General features: G+C 40.8%; 1 long non-coding RNA gene across 1 annotated transcript; it reads right to left on the reverse strand.

Annotated features, from left to right (window-relative positions):
• Window positions 1–2,624: 2,624 nt before the first annotated feature.
• Window positions 2,625–16,813, reverse strand: LOC121674582. The gene is made up of 3 exons (XR_006019676.1): window positions 14,936–16,813; window positions 7,198–7,281; window positions 2,625–4,067 (listed from the first exon to the last, which is right to left on the reverse strand). It is a non-coding gene; the product is annotated as an uncharacterized LOC121674582 (long non-coding RNA).
• Between the last annotated feature and the right edge of the window lie 1,642 nt (window positions 16,814–18,455).

The following is an 18,455-nucleotide window of genomic DNA, read 5'->3' on the forward strand; positions in this document are numbered from 1 at the left end:
AATAAAATAGGGACTACTTCTTTCCCTCAAGGCCCAAAATTTAATTGATGCTTAGCTTCTGACTGCCAGGTACTCTACTCCTTGCAATATCATCCACATCAAAGTCCACTTGCCTTTGCTTCTCTCCCATCACCCTACCTTCCATCAGGAGGAGATGACACCTTACGACACTCACTAGGGCTGCACTCCTGTGGTATGCTGGAAAGGCAGTCTTTGTTGCTCACACATTTCACGGTTTCTCCGCAGCCTGGAAAGAAAGGCAGGGCAGGATGCTCTGACCTATGAAGAGCATCCCCTCCATTTGGTCCTTGTCTGCGTCTATTCCCAAAGTGACTGAGAAGGATATCTGGGTCTTGGATCCGTATCCCTGACTGCAGAGAGCCACAGGTGATGAGAAGCTTGTTGTCTGCAGCCCTGCCAAAGGAGGTATACAGCTGCAGGAAATACTGATGTGCCTTTTGAAATGGCCCAGTGCAGGTTACGTTCTGAGACTTTCTTTAATGTACATAGCTTTTGATATTTTTAGAAGTTTAAACTAGCATCATACAGCAGCTGGCATGAACCCAGCCTCTTCTAGTTTTGCTGGTATCTGCTCATATTTCTACTAAGAGATTTTCCCAGTACCAGAGCCACAAAGCAGGACACAGTCATTGCACATACATGAAGTCTTAATCCCCACTAGGCCCTGGCTGCACCTCTCTGTGCTGATACCTTGCACACTATCACGTGTTGCTAGAACGTCAGCTTGGTGGTGTGGCAAGGAGATGCTGGGCCTGATCAGATACTTTTGGAGGCGTTTTTTAATGGGGAAGTAGAACATTAGTGTAAGGTGAAAACTGTGCTGGTACAGCAGCACCAGAAAACTGTGCTTTGGAAGGGCTCCTTTCCATCTCTAGAGACTTTCTAGGCTATCATAGGCACTGGTATGAGGAGGTGGCCAAAGTGAGAGGTTGCCAATACCCTGTCTCTCTGCTAAAGAACAAGTGGCAGGACAGTTTATCATAAAACCTACAAACAATGTCTCCATTTTCTTCGCCCCATTTTCCTTCATTCTCCTCCTCTTCCCTGTTAAAAGGAGGGTTTCCCAGCATTTCAGACATACAAATCACAAAAGATTACTCATGAATCACATGATTCCTCTTAATTCCTGGAAACTAGGTATAGTTGGGAAGAAAATCCTGACATTTAGACTTCAGATGTCATATCTTAAACATACCAAAAATTTTTCTCTTCTTGTTTAAAAAAACAAGAGACAGAACAAATGTTAGATAACCAGTTCTCTGCTGCACAGCTGTACAAAAGGGGGCTAATATGTTACTGGCTTAGAATAGTCAGTATGATATGGTGGAAAAGGAAACACCTGGTACCTAATGAGATGTTAAAAGCTTGTATTTGCAATGAAAGTACACAAATGTAAGAGGAAAATGGACTCATGCAGCCTAAAGCCAGGAAAATCCAGCGAGTGGGGATTGATCTCTGGGCCTTCAACATCAATAGGACTGTTCGTGCATTTAAATATTCCATGTGTATTTTAGCACCTGGCTGAATTAAAGCCTCAGATAGCAAATCAGGAGATGGCTGCTTGTTTTCAGCCTGCAGAAAAGCCAACCCTTTTTGAGAACTGCACTGATTACCCTAGTTTATAATCTCCTTAATATCACAAGTTCCACAAAGATACATTTTGTTCCCTAGAGCTCCTCAGAAATCAGCTAAACATATGGACTGCTTGCTTACACCTACTACAGAAGGCTGAGTATTGAGGATTTATATATTTTAGTCTATGTGGTGTAAATATGTATAAATTTATATTGTGTTAATTTATGGCATACACTACAGAAGGTTTTGCGTGAGCTACATTGCATTCCTTCCCACGTTTCTGCTGAAATATTCATCTTCGGGTCTTTTTCTCCATGTTTTCCTTAGTCTCGCCACAGATGTTTGGGCAGCTTGTGTTAGAAGGGAGTGTGCCTTAGAAGTACATTTAGGAATTTAGGTGATGAGAATACCAAACTCAAGTGTGTGGCTACAGCCTGATGGGGTTAACAGGCCTGGTGAACACTCACCAGTGTCTCGGACCTGCCTTCTGATACCCAGGCAAGCATTGCAACACAGCTTGTGAATTAGCACCACCAAGGCAGACACCCAGCGCACAGAGAACTTCTGTCTCCAGGACTGCCAAACAAGTGCCTGACAAACATTGCGTTCACACACAAAACACGGATACATAAAGCTGCCGTGCCAAAGGAAGGACTGATTCGCGCAAGAACAGGCACCTGTGTATCAACAAACTGCACTCTGCATCAGCACCAGCAGTTCTTCCCATCTGCCTGCATGCAGCTCTCCAGAATGAAAATGTATTCATGTGTCCCAAACACTCTGAAATCGATAGGACTCTTGCTGTTGGATCAACAAGAGCAAGGTCAAGCCATTGGGCCGAAACACAGCCCTTATCTCCCCCGAGCCCTTATCACCATTCTATCAAGACAGTTTTTGTGTACAAGGACTGGCGGTAACCCAGAAGTCCCAGTGCCAAGTTGTGGCAGCCTGCTGCCTGTCCTAATATCCAGCAAGAGATATGAATTCATACATAAAACCTAATTAAAGCATGACCTAATCAACAAAAGTGGGGCCCAACACACTGTTTATTTGCTTAACATTCCAGTTGTACATCAACACGTTGCATTTCACTAAGTTACTCGAATATGAAAATGCACAACTACATAAATAGTACCAGAGGGAGTTACCTGAATAAATAAATCATATACAGCTAAATAAATCTTTCAGCTCTTACAGAGCCCCAAATGCAACACTTACTACTAACTGACAGAGGAATGAGTAAGAGGATGTATCTGCAAATATTTTCTCAGACACAGTTGTGAACTACTTTGAATTTTGACCCTTTTCCCCATTCACTGTCCAAAAGCATTTCTATGTTGTGTGTTTATGGCAACATACTGCAAGATCTGGGTCCGAAGTCCAACACTGCTTCAGATTCTCTGGCTAATTCTGGGGAAGTTACTTTCTCCTTTGAGGTCCTCTGGGAAAGACACAGGTACACACATTTTTCTCCAGTCCTCTTTGATGTTCTTGTCTATCTAGGATCAGGGACGGATTTAGAAGGTATTCTGATGCTAAAGCTGCAACCAGTGCTCTTGCCAATCCCATCAGTTACTTCATTTTGCCCTTGAGAACAATAGCAAATATATCCTATCTCCAAGTGTCTGCAGATCCTCACCAGATCTGGCCCTGTGCTCTGGGATGATGAGTGCCCACCAACATGTACATTACCTAACACAGGGCTGCTGGTGTGTTCACAGGGCGATGTTAGAAGAATAAAAGATAGAGTGGTAACGATTTCAGTAGAGTTTAATCTAATTTTTCAGGATAGCTTTTCCATTACTACTACTACAGTTACACCACACAAGAGCAGATGCACCAAAAAATGCTGAAAAAGCATTTTTGCACAGAGTGCGTGAATAATTCTAATTTAGCAAGCAAAATTAACAGCAATTCAATGAGGGTACAGATTACATTACCCTGTTATGTTGTTGTATGAAGGTTTAACTAGGCCATACATTTTGCTGGTTTTATTTTATAAACAGGCCAAGTAAAACCTCACATGTAAAATAATCCACAACGAAAACCAAAACCCTCAAACTATTGCCACTCTTCTACCTCACCCTTTTTTGCCCAACTCTTTCCCAGCCTATTGCCCTGGCCCTTCTTGTCTCTCATGCTGAAAGAATCTCACAGTGGAGCCTAACGTTGCTGAATTCAGGGAACAGTAATCAGGGCTGAGCATGGAAATAAGTGCTTCCTGGTCCCACTACATGCTCCTGCCTACCTGAGTCTAGCTCTCTCCAACACCACAGAGCTACAGAGCATTGGGAAGATGCTATTTGGCCCTCTTTTCCTAGAGCAACAGAGCCACATTCTTAGCTAGGGTCCTGAAAGAGTCCTCAAAGATGAAATAGACAGTAATACAGTTTGGAGTTCTCATGTGGCTGATTTTCCGATTCTTCTGCTTTCCTCACCCTTTCTTCATTCTCCTAGGATTTAAATAATGGCTGAAAGATTAAAAACAACAGAAGTTAATAATCATCCTATCATGAACTAGAAAAAACAGAACACACTCAATGAGTGTTGACGGCTTGAATACCTCAGTAGGCTGAAATATATTCAGAGAGCATTTCAGTGAATTTAGGTAAATGGGGAAAATTGTTAAGAAAAAAACCCCAAAACAATAAAATTCCAAAAAGCAAAATCTGATCTTGGATAATTAACAGCAGAAAGAGGGCTAAATTGAAATAAATTATTCAGTGCAAGTACTTCAGACAGCTCTTAAGAATAACACATGGATTCATGGCACTCTTTAGGGGACTTTGTGCCTATAAACTAATTAATAGATCTGACTTCTCCATATGTAGTTTTTCCATCTGTAACAGATAAAGTATGGATAGGTTTCTTCATGTAACAGGAAAAATTAAAACTAAAGTTATTTTTGTAAGTTGTAGAATATTCTCTAACTTATTCAGAACGCAAATGTGTGAAATACCATGACAGAATGGAAATTGATTTTGTAAAATGTGAGAGTGAACGACCGCGCTCTGAAACATGTGGTGCAAAGTCAGAGACAGGGCGCTCGGCTTCCTTCCCCTCCAACCACGGCCCAGGCGTGTCGCAACCCAAACGGCGCAGCAAAGGCAGGAGGGCACCTAACAACCCGCTCCTTGCTACAGCCAGTGAGCAAGACAGCCACGTCAGAAGCATTTTCATTCCAAAGCTGAAAGGCTCCAAGTTTTTGCCATCCCAATACATTGTGCAGTGAGGTTTCGCTTAAGCCTTTGCAAGCCCTTGGACCCTTTGGTTTAATCAACGCAGGAGCTGCTCTGGTTACTCCTTGGATCAGCTACCATGCTGTGCATATAGAAAAATGCTGTACAGCTTCCTAGGGCAAGCAGAGCTGGAATGCACGAGCTTGTCCAGACTTTTCAACTGGATAGAAATCTGTCTGCAGCCATTCCATCCAGCCCAGGATATGAATATTGATAGAAATTGGCTGAGAAACAGCTTGCTTCTGTTTTTTGCAGATATCTCACATTTCACAGGATTAACCTTGACACTCGGATTTCAGAGGTAGTTTCCAAAGTTTTAGCCAAACTAACGTACGTCTGTCAGCGTCACCCATTTACATTAACTGAATCCCATCTGTGAGGACGGACAGTCTCTCCCATGCTTTCCTCTCTCTGCCTGGAAGGCTGGCCAGTGTGGGAAGTTGTTATTCACACACATATTAGCATACCTATTTATTTGTAAAGGTTACTTAAAATTCAGTGTATTAGCAGAAAGTGACACAGTCTTACATTTCAATGTTTCAAAAGCAAGAATTGTTGTACAGCCAAGTCACCATCAACATTCATAAAAACCCCAAATCTATTCAGAGGTTCAGAAACATGAGCAGTTGTTTTATCTGACATCTTTTCTCCCAACATGTCTCATGATTCCCATCAACAAGCTGTCCAACAGTGGTGCCATGCCCAGCCACTATCTGTGCCAAGAATTAACACCTCTTAAGTCACCTCCCCTCTTTTTATCCCACATCCATCTCCAGCCCACACCTCCTCAACCAGCAGCCCAAACATCTGGCCACCTTCACTGGAAACTGCCTCTTATCCAGCCTAATTCCCACAGCTTGATGCCCAGCTATGTTCCCACCCTAATCTCTAAATACAACATTTGCTTGAGTGTGTTGACATCAAATCTCATTATTGACTTTAAGGAGAGCATCAAGAAGAGTTTCCTTCACTTCATCTTGTCTTGATGAATACAGACAACAACCCCTGGCATTTACCTTTAATTATCATGAATAATGGTAAACTTTGGGAGAAAACCTGGAGTTTCATCTAATCTGAAGTTAGGCCTAAACCCAAACTGAATACTCCTTAACATTTCTGGAGGCTGTACTCAGATGCAGGGGTTTGACTTCACTTCCCCTGTAAACTGATTCTGCACCCAAGAGTGCTAAGATATGTTTTTATTCTAGCATTTTTTCCTCAGATTTCACTCCTTACAGAGCACTCTCTGAAGAATTGTCTCATTTGGGTCAATCAGAAATACAAAAAACCAAAGATACACATTTACTTTATTCTCTTTTTTGTCTTGGGGTTTGATTGTGGTCTTCTGTTTAGGTTTTGGGGGTTTTTTTGCAAACCAATGTGTCTTTTTAACAGTTGGCATTCATATGTTCCTACCCTTTCTTTGTAGTTATGTGCATCTTCCCTTTGTCATTCTTAATGTGCTTTTCCCTTTAGCAAGCTAAGAAAAGACTCTTATATGCAAGAGATCCAAATTTGTGCTAGAAAAAGAAGACTATGAGAACATTTCAAAAGGAAAAGCAGACAAGGTAGCAAAAGAGCCTATTGTCTCTACCATCAGTCTCCAACCATTTAACAGGCTGCTCCACATGCAGAATTCTTTCCACATGCATAGTCTTTCACGCTGTGTATCACAAGAATAAATTCATTTGGCAATTAATAAATCCTTCCACTGTTTCATTTACCTTTCTGCTTAAGGAAACAAAAGTTTCCTTAGCAGTCTCTCTGATCTGCATTTAGTACACCAGTTACAGAATAAAATATAAGACTGAACAAAGCTGGTGGTGTGTGACTGCTCCTCCAGATGCCAGCACTCCCATGGCTGAGGTGAGGGCAAATGGGGGCAAACAGCAATCCCATCTTCTCAGCACTCATCCTATGTAGGCTGCTCTTATCATGGAGTCACTGTACATCAGGGTGAAAGCTGCTCAACAAAACCACCAGCTTCTTCCAACACCACGGGGATATCTCATCTCCACTTACAGCTGTACAGTTATTAAACACCTGCTTTGATATTGCACACTTTGTTGTTTGTGAATGTGCAGTCAGTTCGATTGGAATGCACATGAACCCAGCCCAAGACCCTGTTTCCAGCCTCAGCCTCTACTCACTGGTCCTGCTAGGGGAGGAAAAAAAAAGAAAAAAGAAAAAGAAAACTTGCTCTCTCAGGGGACTGGGCTTATTTCCTCTACAGCAGTTTCCCAGAGGTGACTCTTTCACTAACCTGGTTGGCTGACACAAATTGTGCAGGGAACAACAGGACGCTTGTCAGCACTGCTCCAGCATACAAATGAACATAACAGACAGATAGCAATAAACTCACCTAAAGATAAAATTATGATCTTCAGTCATTGAGAAAGATGATAACTTAACCACAGGATGTATAGCAATTAGCTTCCTCAGCAGCCTACGGAAGCAATATATACAAATTACAATATAATCTTCCGCAATTTGAAACCATTTAGGATCTTTAGCATCATATACTTGGATCAATTTAAATCTTAAAGTTGCTATCATCTTTCCTTCTTCCTCAGAGATAAATATCTCATTTTCTAGTGAAACACAGTAGATGTTGTTTTTATGTGGCCTGACTGTATTCATTTCTTTCTTCAAGTTAGCTGGTTGAACTGTCACGAGCTCCCCAGGACTGTGCTTGCAAAGCACAAGGACTGGCCACGGCAATATCTGTGTTGGATCGCCCCCAGTGGCAAGGAACTGTAAAAGACTTTGGCAAAGAGAGAGAAATGAAAAATTATGATTGAGAAATAGGTCTGCTGGTGTGAGGAAAATAAATAAATAAATAAATAACTCTCTGCATGTGGAAATATTTAAGTTTTCATCCATTTCTAGGAAACTGGAATGGGAGGAACATGCCTCCTACTCTTAAAGACATCTGCACTATGGGGATAAAGGGAAACTACTGCAGCACAAGCAACGTTTTGGCAAATTAAAGCTTGTCAGAGTCACACTGAGCTTCCCGTTGGTCTGGGTCTACTTATACTTTCATTACAATTCTGTGTTTCTTTCTGCTATTCCCCTCTGGACATATAATACTTAAAAACTAGCACAAGAACTTGATTCTCTGCAATGTACAAGTAGCCAAAGTATTTCTTTCTATGGCCGCCTTCTTCCTCCTGCCTTGTTTTTGACTTACCATCTGGCAAAACTGGAAAAACCCTGGGACATAAAAATTCCCTTAACTGTGAGTAAGCCCTCATTATATGTCTTTCTTTACAAAATGGCCTGCTTGATCAATGCCTGTTAGCATGGAAAGTTTCTCCTCTCCTTTGCTCTCTCTTGAAATTGCTTTGCATTTTAGTGTCTTCTTTGGCAAGGGGGAAAAAGCTGGATGCTGAGTTAAAACATGGCCCCTTTCTGAGGGCTTTTGTTATTCATTTCCATGGCACCCGCATTTCACCCTAACTCTTAAGAACTACAGCCTCCAACAGTGGCCTACCACACCACTTAAAGTCTTTGGAGCAAATGACCAGGCCCAAAGTTGCTATTTAAAATACCAGCGATTTCAAAAGCGTGTTTAATTCATTGGGCTTTCTCCAGTCCACTCAGCCTTGTTCAGATGAATCCAGTAAGCTATGTTCCTCCATGCTCTCTTGCCTTTTAAGTGACAGAACTTTTAACTTTGCAGACTGAGAACTTACCCCAGGACGAGCCTAAAAATTAAGAATCCTTCCCTATTGAAATCTGAGGCTGATACTTGCATATATGACGATTTTAGAAGGACTGAATCTTTGCCATAGAAAGATGTCTATCTAAAATCTAGGCCAGGAGAATATCACTTTTTTTACAAATCAGTCTTACTTAAGTTTATGGCAACCAGTAACAGACCTGCAAACATTTATGTACTTGGCAATTATGGTCAGCTGTCTGGACACTCAGCCAATGGAATTAAACATTTGAGAGATTGTGATTCTATTATACAATCTGGTTATGAACCTAATTACACCTCTTGTCATTGTTGACAATGTATGATTACAGAGACAAAAAATCTTGGTTCTGCTAGTCAAATTCCATTGAGAGGTATAGACAGGAAGAAGGAAGGGAAAGAAAACAGAGGAAATCAAAACAACTTTCTTCTCATTTAAGAAAAGACTACCTGAGTCCAGGAAAAGAAAAAAAAAGAAAGGGGAAAAAAAAAAGGAAAAAGAAAATAACACCAAATAAGAATACTTAAGTTCCCTTAAAACGCTGAAGGAGATGATACATGGATGAAAAGGTATACAAGGCTATTTTCAATTAATCTGTAAATAAACATGCAAAGTTGAAGCTTCCAGAAAACTAGCATGGAAAAAATATTATTAAATAAATTCTTGAACATAACACACAGTTCCAGCTTTGCAAGTAAGGCGGTACATTCCAGTACATCATGCAGATGCCAAGGGTTCTCTCAGACAAAAGCACATCTCTTTAGAGAATCAGAAGTCCTTTTTAGAAGCAACAACTGAATTCACTATCCCTTGTGATCTGCAGTCTCCTAGCTCCACATGTGCAGCAGATAATACAAAGCAAATTGTAAGCCTTCCATATTTTCCATGGTGTTGCTTAGTTTGTATGCTCAACCCTTAATTGCTGATTTTAAACTTCACTGGAATGAAAATTAATTTCCCAAATTAATTTCTCAAATTATTACACTATAAAATCCTGCATGCCCTGAAAGTGATGGCTTTTTTTAATAATGATTTTTTTAAAATCAAACACTATCAAACGTATTTCCAAAACACTAATTTAAGTTTTGATTTTTTTTCTGACATTAATAAACCCCAAAGTCTAAGGAGTCTGTTTCTGTTTCTTGCAAAACTGAAATTTTAAACAAGTCTAAATTTTTTCCAGATCATAAGTTACTGCACTGATAGAAAAATTTCAGGGACCTTACTAAAAAGGAAAATTTTATTATTTCTGTTTGTAGAGGAAATTGAGAGCTAGAAGTAACAAAGAACAAAACAAGTAACTTTTTAACACATACACACAATTCTGAAAAATTTAGGAAAAGCTCATGATTTTTGAGCTGTTGTTCAGCAAACTGCTACAAAATGAAGGACAAAGAAGTAGCTACAGAGAGATTCTTCCATGGTTTCAGAACTAATATTCTATGCTGGCCCCAAAGACCCTGCAGGTCATGCTATGAAGTTTACCTCGCTGCCCTGACTCACATATGTTTATGGCAAAAGGTAAGGACACTGACAAGGCTTGCTCCTACTGTTACTTTAGTATTGCAGGTTTTATTCATTCTTTATTTATCTAGAAGTGACCTGGACACTCAGCTTGACTTCTATATGCCCCATAAATGAGAGGCACTTAAATTTCTCTTGGTATAATTTTCCTTATCACCAATAATTTCTTCTAGCCCATGGCAGATGGACAGTAGAGGTAGGAAGGAGACCAGATTACTCTGTTCCCAATAATGCTATTTCCTCCGTTTTTTATACTGATACTGCTGCTAACATTTTCTTTCCAAAGCCACAGTAGAAGCTAGTAACTGCGAAGAATAAAATGAAAACTACACTTAGAAATGGTACCCTTCTCTTCCGATCAGCAACCAGTCAGCCCATATAAATTGTACTTGTGCCTTTGAATTTAAAATGTGACTGTATTCAGTCTCCAGAAAGCATAATTGAATTCGGAATTCACAAAGCAAAAGGGGAAAAATGGTATGCTAATGTTACAACCTCTGTCAGTGTTTTAAATCTGGAAACTGCTATTCTTTTAAGCAATAGTAATAGTTATGGAAGCAATACAGGTAGACTGTACTTAAACTAAATTGTGTATGATTCTTATTCTGTTCACTCAGAAATTCAACGTAAATGTTAGAAACTTTATGGAAAACAGGGCAGAAATGTGTTCCAAGTATGCTTACGATGATCAGGTTTTAGAAAAGAGAAGTTGCACGTGCACCTCAGCCGCTTTCACACTCGCAAAACAACAAAGCCTGACTGGTAGTGCTGGGAGCTAACTTCTAATGAGCATTTAAAGTGTGATAGAAGATAAATCAATATTTTTTTCTGTGAATAATCTTATCCTCTGACCATAGAAATGTGAGCTGCCAACAGCTGGGCACACATACAGCCTTGAAAATGCCATTCCCTTTCATGGCTGTAAACCAAAACAATAAATCATTTCAGTAAGATCATTTTCTGTCTTCTGCTTGTTCCTACAAATAAAGAAAGGCATGGGCCTATCCCAAACAAAACAAAACAAAATCATTTGGGGATTTAACAACAATAATTTAATTTGTATTAACCACGGCACAACATAAACATTTTCCTCAAAGCTGAAGCAATAACAGCTTACACATATTTTCCATGTGTGGGGGTTTTTTTGTGTCTGTGAGCTGCTGAGACTGCTTTCATTAAAGCAAATTCAAAAAACCCACTTCCCATATGAATCAGAGTTTCATATTTGAACTGCAGGACTCCTCATTTGATGGTTTACTTGTTGATTGAATATGGATGTTTAACAAAGATGGGCCAGCCAGGATAACAGAGTAAGAGGACAGGGAATACATTACAAAACAGAAGCACGGAAAAGTGAGTGAATTAGCATAGTGCCAGAGCAAAGAGATACAACATGAGAACATGTACTTTTTTGTCCCCTTATTTCCATCAAAATCAATTTGTGACATGCTTCCATGCCCTATGAAGTAAACACAAGCTTTGAGGCAGGACTGTGAGAACAACCTTACTTAGAGCCACTGCAGAAAGTGATAAAAGACAAAGTACACAAGTTTCAGCTGTGGTGGCTAGTCTTGGCACTGTCAGTGTACATCGTTCAAAACTCTGCATTAGTGAAGCCAAGTGTTTACTTAAAACGTCCTTGCAGTTGATACTGTAGCTTTTTTGCCTGTGAACTACATGGTGGGCACACTCTTGGAAAGATGGTAGGGTGGGTGGGAAACTGGGTGGTAAGGCTGGTGCTGCAAAACAAGCCACTTGCCGTAGTTGGGTCACCGGGACCAAGAGAATTCCTCATAAGGTGACACTGACAGACCTATGAGACCCTCAAAAAACACAGCAGGAGGCTGTGTACAGACAGCAGATATGGCACCCAGACCATGGGTTCGGCATCCCTACATATAGAGCTGAAGGGCTGAACGGCAGCTCTAGACTTAATTTCATCCCATCCCAAAGCTATAATGAGCTTCACATGTCAAGACCTCACTTGCAGATGCCCAGTGTTTGCTGGACACCCAGGAGATTAAGGCACTTTTGAAAATATCTCAGTCAGGATCTTTTAGTAGCCAGTCTTTTTTCTTTGCCTTAGGTGTGAGCTTGGTACAATTGCTACCTCCGAATGCTTCTCCCATTGCAATAGAAATCACTCTACTGACTCAATTTAACAGGATTTGAAGTTGCTGCTGTTTTCTGCCAAGAAAGCAGAATCTTTCAGCTTTCTGTGCACGGGAACAGAGATGTTAAAATTAGCCACAAGCAGTATATTGCTCCCTGAATACAAGAGAAAGGTACTGCAATTTGCTGCACAAAGGCAATTAGTTGAAAAATGAATTCAAAAGTAACAGATTTAAAGAAAGCATTCTCTGCTTTGCCAAGACAACTATCATGCATGCAGACATCACACAAATAGCAAAATGTGTACATCCAGTTCTGCTAGTCAAAAGTACATCCAGGTTTTGTTTGAGAACCCCTGTGAGGTCACAGCAGACAGCACTGTTACTTACTTCAGCATCTTACAACCAGCACTGAGATGCTTTTTAAGCTGTGAGACACAGAGCACACAGAAACCAAGGTCACTTTCTATGTCTCTTATTGTTTCTGCTTGGTGGAGTAGCCATTTCAGCTGTTAGTGCTTCAGTTAATCCCTGTCCCCTTTCTGAGGCCATTGGAGGACCTGAGTAATTTCCACCAGTGCTGCAGGTTATAGCAATCATTGCTAAAGAATGAGGAGGTAGAGAAGAAAACACCCTCAGAGTTCCTGTTCAGCTGGATTCTGTTCAAACTAACTGTGAGACATAGCTGCAAAACCAGACCTTACAATATCCCAACTAGGTTGTTTCTGCTTCCCATTCCTAGGCCAGCAGAGGGGTCTGAATTAAGACATTCACATGTCTTACCATGCTGGGGACTGGGAACAGACTCTGTGAAATTGGAAGTGTGTAGTAAGGACACTGATTCCTATCTCTGTGTGCTGGTTCAACTCGCTAATCTGCAGAAAAATGAGCCCAAATAAAAAGAAGAGGTTGGAAAGGTGTTGAGAGCCAGAGTTCATATGAAAACAGTTTGGTGCAGCCAGGACAGGGGTGGTGGAAAGCAGCAGAGGGAAGGCCAGGAATGGGGACTTCCCATTGTGGATAGCACACTGCTATTGTTAGCGCAGACATTTACAAAACCATAGCACTGGTGTGTGCAAAGTCCTAAGTGTTCTTTCTCTCTCCCTCTAACCAAAACCAGCAGATATTTTTAAAATGTAAAAGTATTTAGAATCATGAGCAGAAGCAGAATTTATCAGGACTGGCAAGCACTTTTTGTCTTCCTTACAGACAAGTAGTTCTGTGAGCAGCAGATTCCACGAGCACCTGCATCTCAGGGCTTCCTTCCACCGTGGGCACTCAGAGGTCTGATAGGATCCAAGTTCTGAGTCCTGCAGCCTGGAAACCTTCTTGCTGCCTTCTCCCTTCTACCTGACCACCTGCTTTTGAGAACTTAAGACACTTAAATAAAGCCTAGGCCACTGTCAAATTTGATTGAAACATTCTGTGAGTTCATGAAAGATTGGTTTCACCATGTGGAAGGAGAGATAAACAATTAATACAATCTGTCCTAATGCATAATGACTTTTTTCACTAGGAGGCAGGTCTAACAAAAATATATAAACATGTTCCTGCTCTATTAACAACTATTTACAGGCCAACTTATGCTTCTGGTTATATAGCTGTAAGCACAGAATCACTCTGATTCACCAGTTAACCTCAGCAACAGTGAAAAATAACCTGAAGCACCAAACCAGACTGACATATACACACCACCTAAGCACTGCAATTCTCTGACTAGCAGGCAAGAATGCATGTTTATCACAAACGATGGGGGCAGCACATATTAAATCTTTGAATGAGTCCTCACTTGTGTCTGGCAAATTAAAACATCTGAAATAGCAGGTTAGAACTAGGAGTACAGTATAGCACGTCTTAATTTTCCCTTTTTAGAAGCACACAAAAAATAAGAATATTTTTATATATATCCTAGAAAAAGCTGTATTCTGCTGTCTGAGGTACAGCATTTTCACAGGACATTGCCAATCTAACAAACATCACAAAGTGAACAACGCAAAATGAATTTCCTTTGTTACTGACTACTGCTACATTATAGTAAAAGAATTATAAATCTGAGTTCATTTTGTTCAGCCATTGTTTTATGCCTACTTTTGTATTCTATTGGATTAGAACGGATTAATTTGTTTGCATTCTCTTTCTAGACACTTTTCATGTTCTGGCTCAGTAACAAGGCTCCATTTTAAAAAAAGAACAAAGTCTCAACATCTATAATTTTTTCCTTCATGCTACAGTTGCTTTAAAAAAAATAAAAATCTTAACAAGTTTAATATTTGGACTTACACTAGCTGGCAAAGTAAATTTCTCAGTAAATGACAACACTTCTTCAGAAGTTGTCTTCAGCCCATTTTTTAACACTTTATACCACTGCATTGCCACAGGCCCCAGATCATTTATTCTAGCTAGTTAGCTGAATTATTGTTTCTACCTCTGCATTGACTGTTCTGACAGGAAAACCTGTTATTGCCAACAGATAACCAAGATGTGACGATGTTTAAAAAAAAGCTTTATGAGCCCTCTCCTGACACAGCAGACTGCACCCCCACTTGCCCTGAAAGCCACCTTGCTGGTCAGGGCATCACTGATGTCTCCTGTGAAAGCAGGGAAACCAGTCCCAGGCATGCAGCTTCTCCTAAGTGTGAACTGGGGGAACTTGTGCTGTCACACCCCAGCAGGTGCTCAGCTGCTGGGGCAAACAGGCACCCTCTCCTGGTCTGACCTAAGGGCTCCTAAGAACACAAACTCTCCCAGGCAGCCTGCTCACCTTCTGTCCTTAATCACGTGGGTTGCTGGCCCTTCATTTCACCAGTTGGAAGCCAGCAGGCAAGTCATGGGAAGCTTCCTCCCCAGCAGGTCCCATCTTGTGTTGTTCCAGTCCTAGGCTGGGCTGTAACAGGAAGAAGGAAATGGCTCAGTCTCTGTACTTAAGGAAAACAGGGGTGGGTTCACTTCCATGCTGTCTCAGGCAAACCATCTATCCTACCTTCCAGCTGCAGACTGAAGATGACTGCTTTTATCTGCTGTTTCCATCATAACACACTTTCAATGGTCACCAACACCTGGTGCAATGGGGCCATGTTATTGTTTGGAGTCTCCCAGTCCTACCCTCATACAGACAACAATAACAACAACTGGAAGAAAAGGCGTTCTTATGCTGGGTCGCTTTAAAACCTGTGCACTGAATGTAAGTGTTCTCCAGTAGATTCAGTGGGATTTCCTGCAGCACATACAGCAGCGCACTTTTACCCACAGTAACTGCCATTTGCACTAGCCTCCTTTCCATGAAGATCAATCTGATTCCTTCCTAATAACAACAGAGTCATCTTGGATGACAGGTATTAGCCAATGAATTAATTAACCATAATGGTAGAAATTTTGGGAAATAATATTCTAGGAGAGCAACACAAATCAAACTGGACAAGCAGACCCAGAGAAAAGTGAGTGACTTGCCTAGAAATGTGTTTTTACAGTATTTAACAGTAGCAAGTGTTATTCTGAGACAGGGCAAGGAAAGAAAATTGTAAGAATAACACACTAAGTCTAGAAAACACAACCACCATGTCCTGTTACCATTTCTGAAAGTCATTAGCTCCTCTCCCTGTGAAAAGCAACACTGAAAACTCCCCATGCTCTAGCACAGTAATGGGAGCAATTCCTTGGCATCCTGTTCATGGATCACTGTCAACTTTCTGAATGCACTCTGGGCTATCACACTGCCTTGTAACACCAACCTTTTAAGGCAGCATGGCTTTGCAAGCCGCTAGCAATCTGTGAAGCATAGCTGAGAATCACTGCTCTTGATAATTTGACTTCAGCAAATCTTGAGTGGACAGAGCTGCCTACCCCCAAGGTCAAATTTTTCTGCTGGCAACAATTTTGGTATTTGATTTCCAAAGCTGAGGCAAGTGGAATGATGACGAATCCAGTACTTCTTCACTTAGAGGTCATTCACTTAAATATCAAACCACTAACTCCAGCTGTAACTCCTGGGATTTGACTCAGTGGTTCAGTCTGGAGTGCCTTGCAGTAGCAGTGGCAGCCTTGAGGAAAGCAATGAGCCTTATCCTAAGCCTTCTCCTGGAATCAGATTGCAGTAACAAGTAATTCCTGGCACTGTGGTAAACAGTTCTCCCTTGTCCAGGATGTAACACCAGAACAGATGATAATAAATAAGCCACTTCAACAGGGCTGTGAAAAATGATCCATGACATATCTGTAGCATAGCAAATGTCATCTCGGAACGGGCTTGTCTGGATGCCTATAGGAAAGCACCAACTGTCTGGCTCAAATTCGCAGCCTACTCCTGGTACGGCGCTGTGAGCAGATTGGCGACTGACTAATTCCGCACAGCGGTTCCCTACCTACGGAGCACTCTTTCCAGCTATTAGTGTCACAGTGTATCAAACGGGCTGTCACAAACATGTTTATCACCCTTTCCCAAATTCCGGCAGGTATCCAGCAGCAACTATTCAGTACAGATCTATGCACACGGTAGGTGTTAGCTCTCTAGTAGGCTGGACCAGCACATCTCATTCAGGACAGAATTACAGCCCTCATGTATCCTGAGATCACTACAGACGCGTGGGATTAGAAGTGCAGCTTGTTACATTAAAAGTCTCCTTTCATGTTCCCTTTAAGAGCTGTTCACAAAAGCCATCTCCAGCCTGGTGAGACCATGTTTCTTTCTACAGGCAGTGGAGAAGTGACCCCAATGGAGAACAAGGTCATCCAGAACAGAAGCCCAACCTAACTGTCCCAGAGGCCTTCTCTCTATTCACTGCTATAGAGCCTTTGCAAATACTCCCTCATTTTATGCTGCCAGCTCCTAAGACTTTATTATGAATCTCAGAGTATTTGATGTTTCTCTTGAAGGCCCTTTTCCTCAAGTCATTTAGTTTTCCAATAATCATATATTTTACCAAATATATACATACATATATAATTCTTATAAAATACATAGGCCTTGCTGTTGTGGAAAAAACTTGAAAGTGTGAAGTCCAGAGATTAAAAAAAAGTGGAGAAATCAAAAGGCAACATAAAACAAACAAGAAATTACCACAACTTTTTTAAAAGCCAAGCTCATAACATGTCATATCTTTACATTAGCAATACTAACTTTTACTGCGACAGTCTAAGAAGTAATTTGAAATTTGCAAATGGAATACTCACATTTGCCTTGTGTCTTTTTCCGACGATTTTTTAATAATATGTTTGGTTTTCTCAAATTCCCACATGTATTAGAATTTCATTTTATTTGTCACTTTAAAACAAAATTAGCTTTTGACAGCAGGGAAAACTCTGCCTCCTTTTAATATCTGCACATGTAAGAATTATAATCAGTTTTCCCAAAACATTATGAGCATTGCCAATGACTGACAGTCACAGCTGCTTTAAGTAAAAGGGACTTCCAAAAGGTGTAAAACTCTGTTCATTCTCAACAAGCATCCAGTAAAACAACCATTTCAGAAGCCATTTCCTTATCTTTAAGGTTATGTCTAAAATTCTGGATGTTGTTCAGAGAAAGAAGCAGTCTTAAGTACATGCTGCCTTGTTAGCCAATGATTTACCCAACATTACATTACTTTAGGTCAGTTCCTATTTTCCTTCACCTGGATAATATTAATGGAATTCCTCTTGTATGCTGCTATGATCACTAGATGAAAAGAGGGAAACTGCTCCAACAATTTAGAATCATTCACTTTTGCAAAGGAAGGGATGATTCAATACCTGAAGTTTACCCTAAAACCACTACATTTGAGGTGAAGAGGACTTTATTTTTATTTCACTGTTAAGAGCTCTTTGAACTACCTCAGACTGGATTTTTAAAAGTTAATGCACATAACTAGTTAACTCCAATGTTCTCAGGTAAGAGTGAATTAATGGAATTTATATTTAGTTCTTGGAAGAAATCTCACAAGGGGATCCCCCATACTACAGGCTGGCATTCAGCCAGTAGCAGTAACTTGCACAGCACGGGAACAGGTCTCCAGCTCATGATCTGCAGACAAGGAATTGGCACTTCTGGGAATGCCATATCTTGCCCAGGAAGGCAAGTCCTAGACTCTCTCTGTTACAATCTCCTCTTTGTCTGGTAGAGCTCCAGGTTACATCATCAAGCGTTTTCTGACTTTCTGCATCATCAGAGGAGGGGAGCAAAGGGATAACCAGTACATACAGGAGTTCATTAACTGTTTTCCTGACCCCATGTGCTCTGTATCTTAGATGTTGTACAATAAAGGACCCCTAGGACATGGACCACAGGACACAGAGGACATGAGGATATA

This window comes from Corvus kubaryi, unplaced genomic scaffold, assembly GCF_017639235.1.
Source record: "Corvus kubaryi isolate FWS band 111438036 unplaced genomic scaffold, C.kubaryi_AGA036_p1.0 69, whole genome shotgun sequence".
Lineage (NCBI taxonomy): Eukaryota > Metazoa > Chordata > Aves > Passeriformes > Corvidae > Corvus > Corvus kubaryi.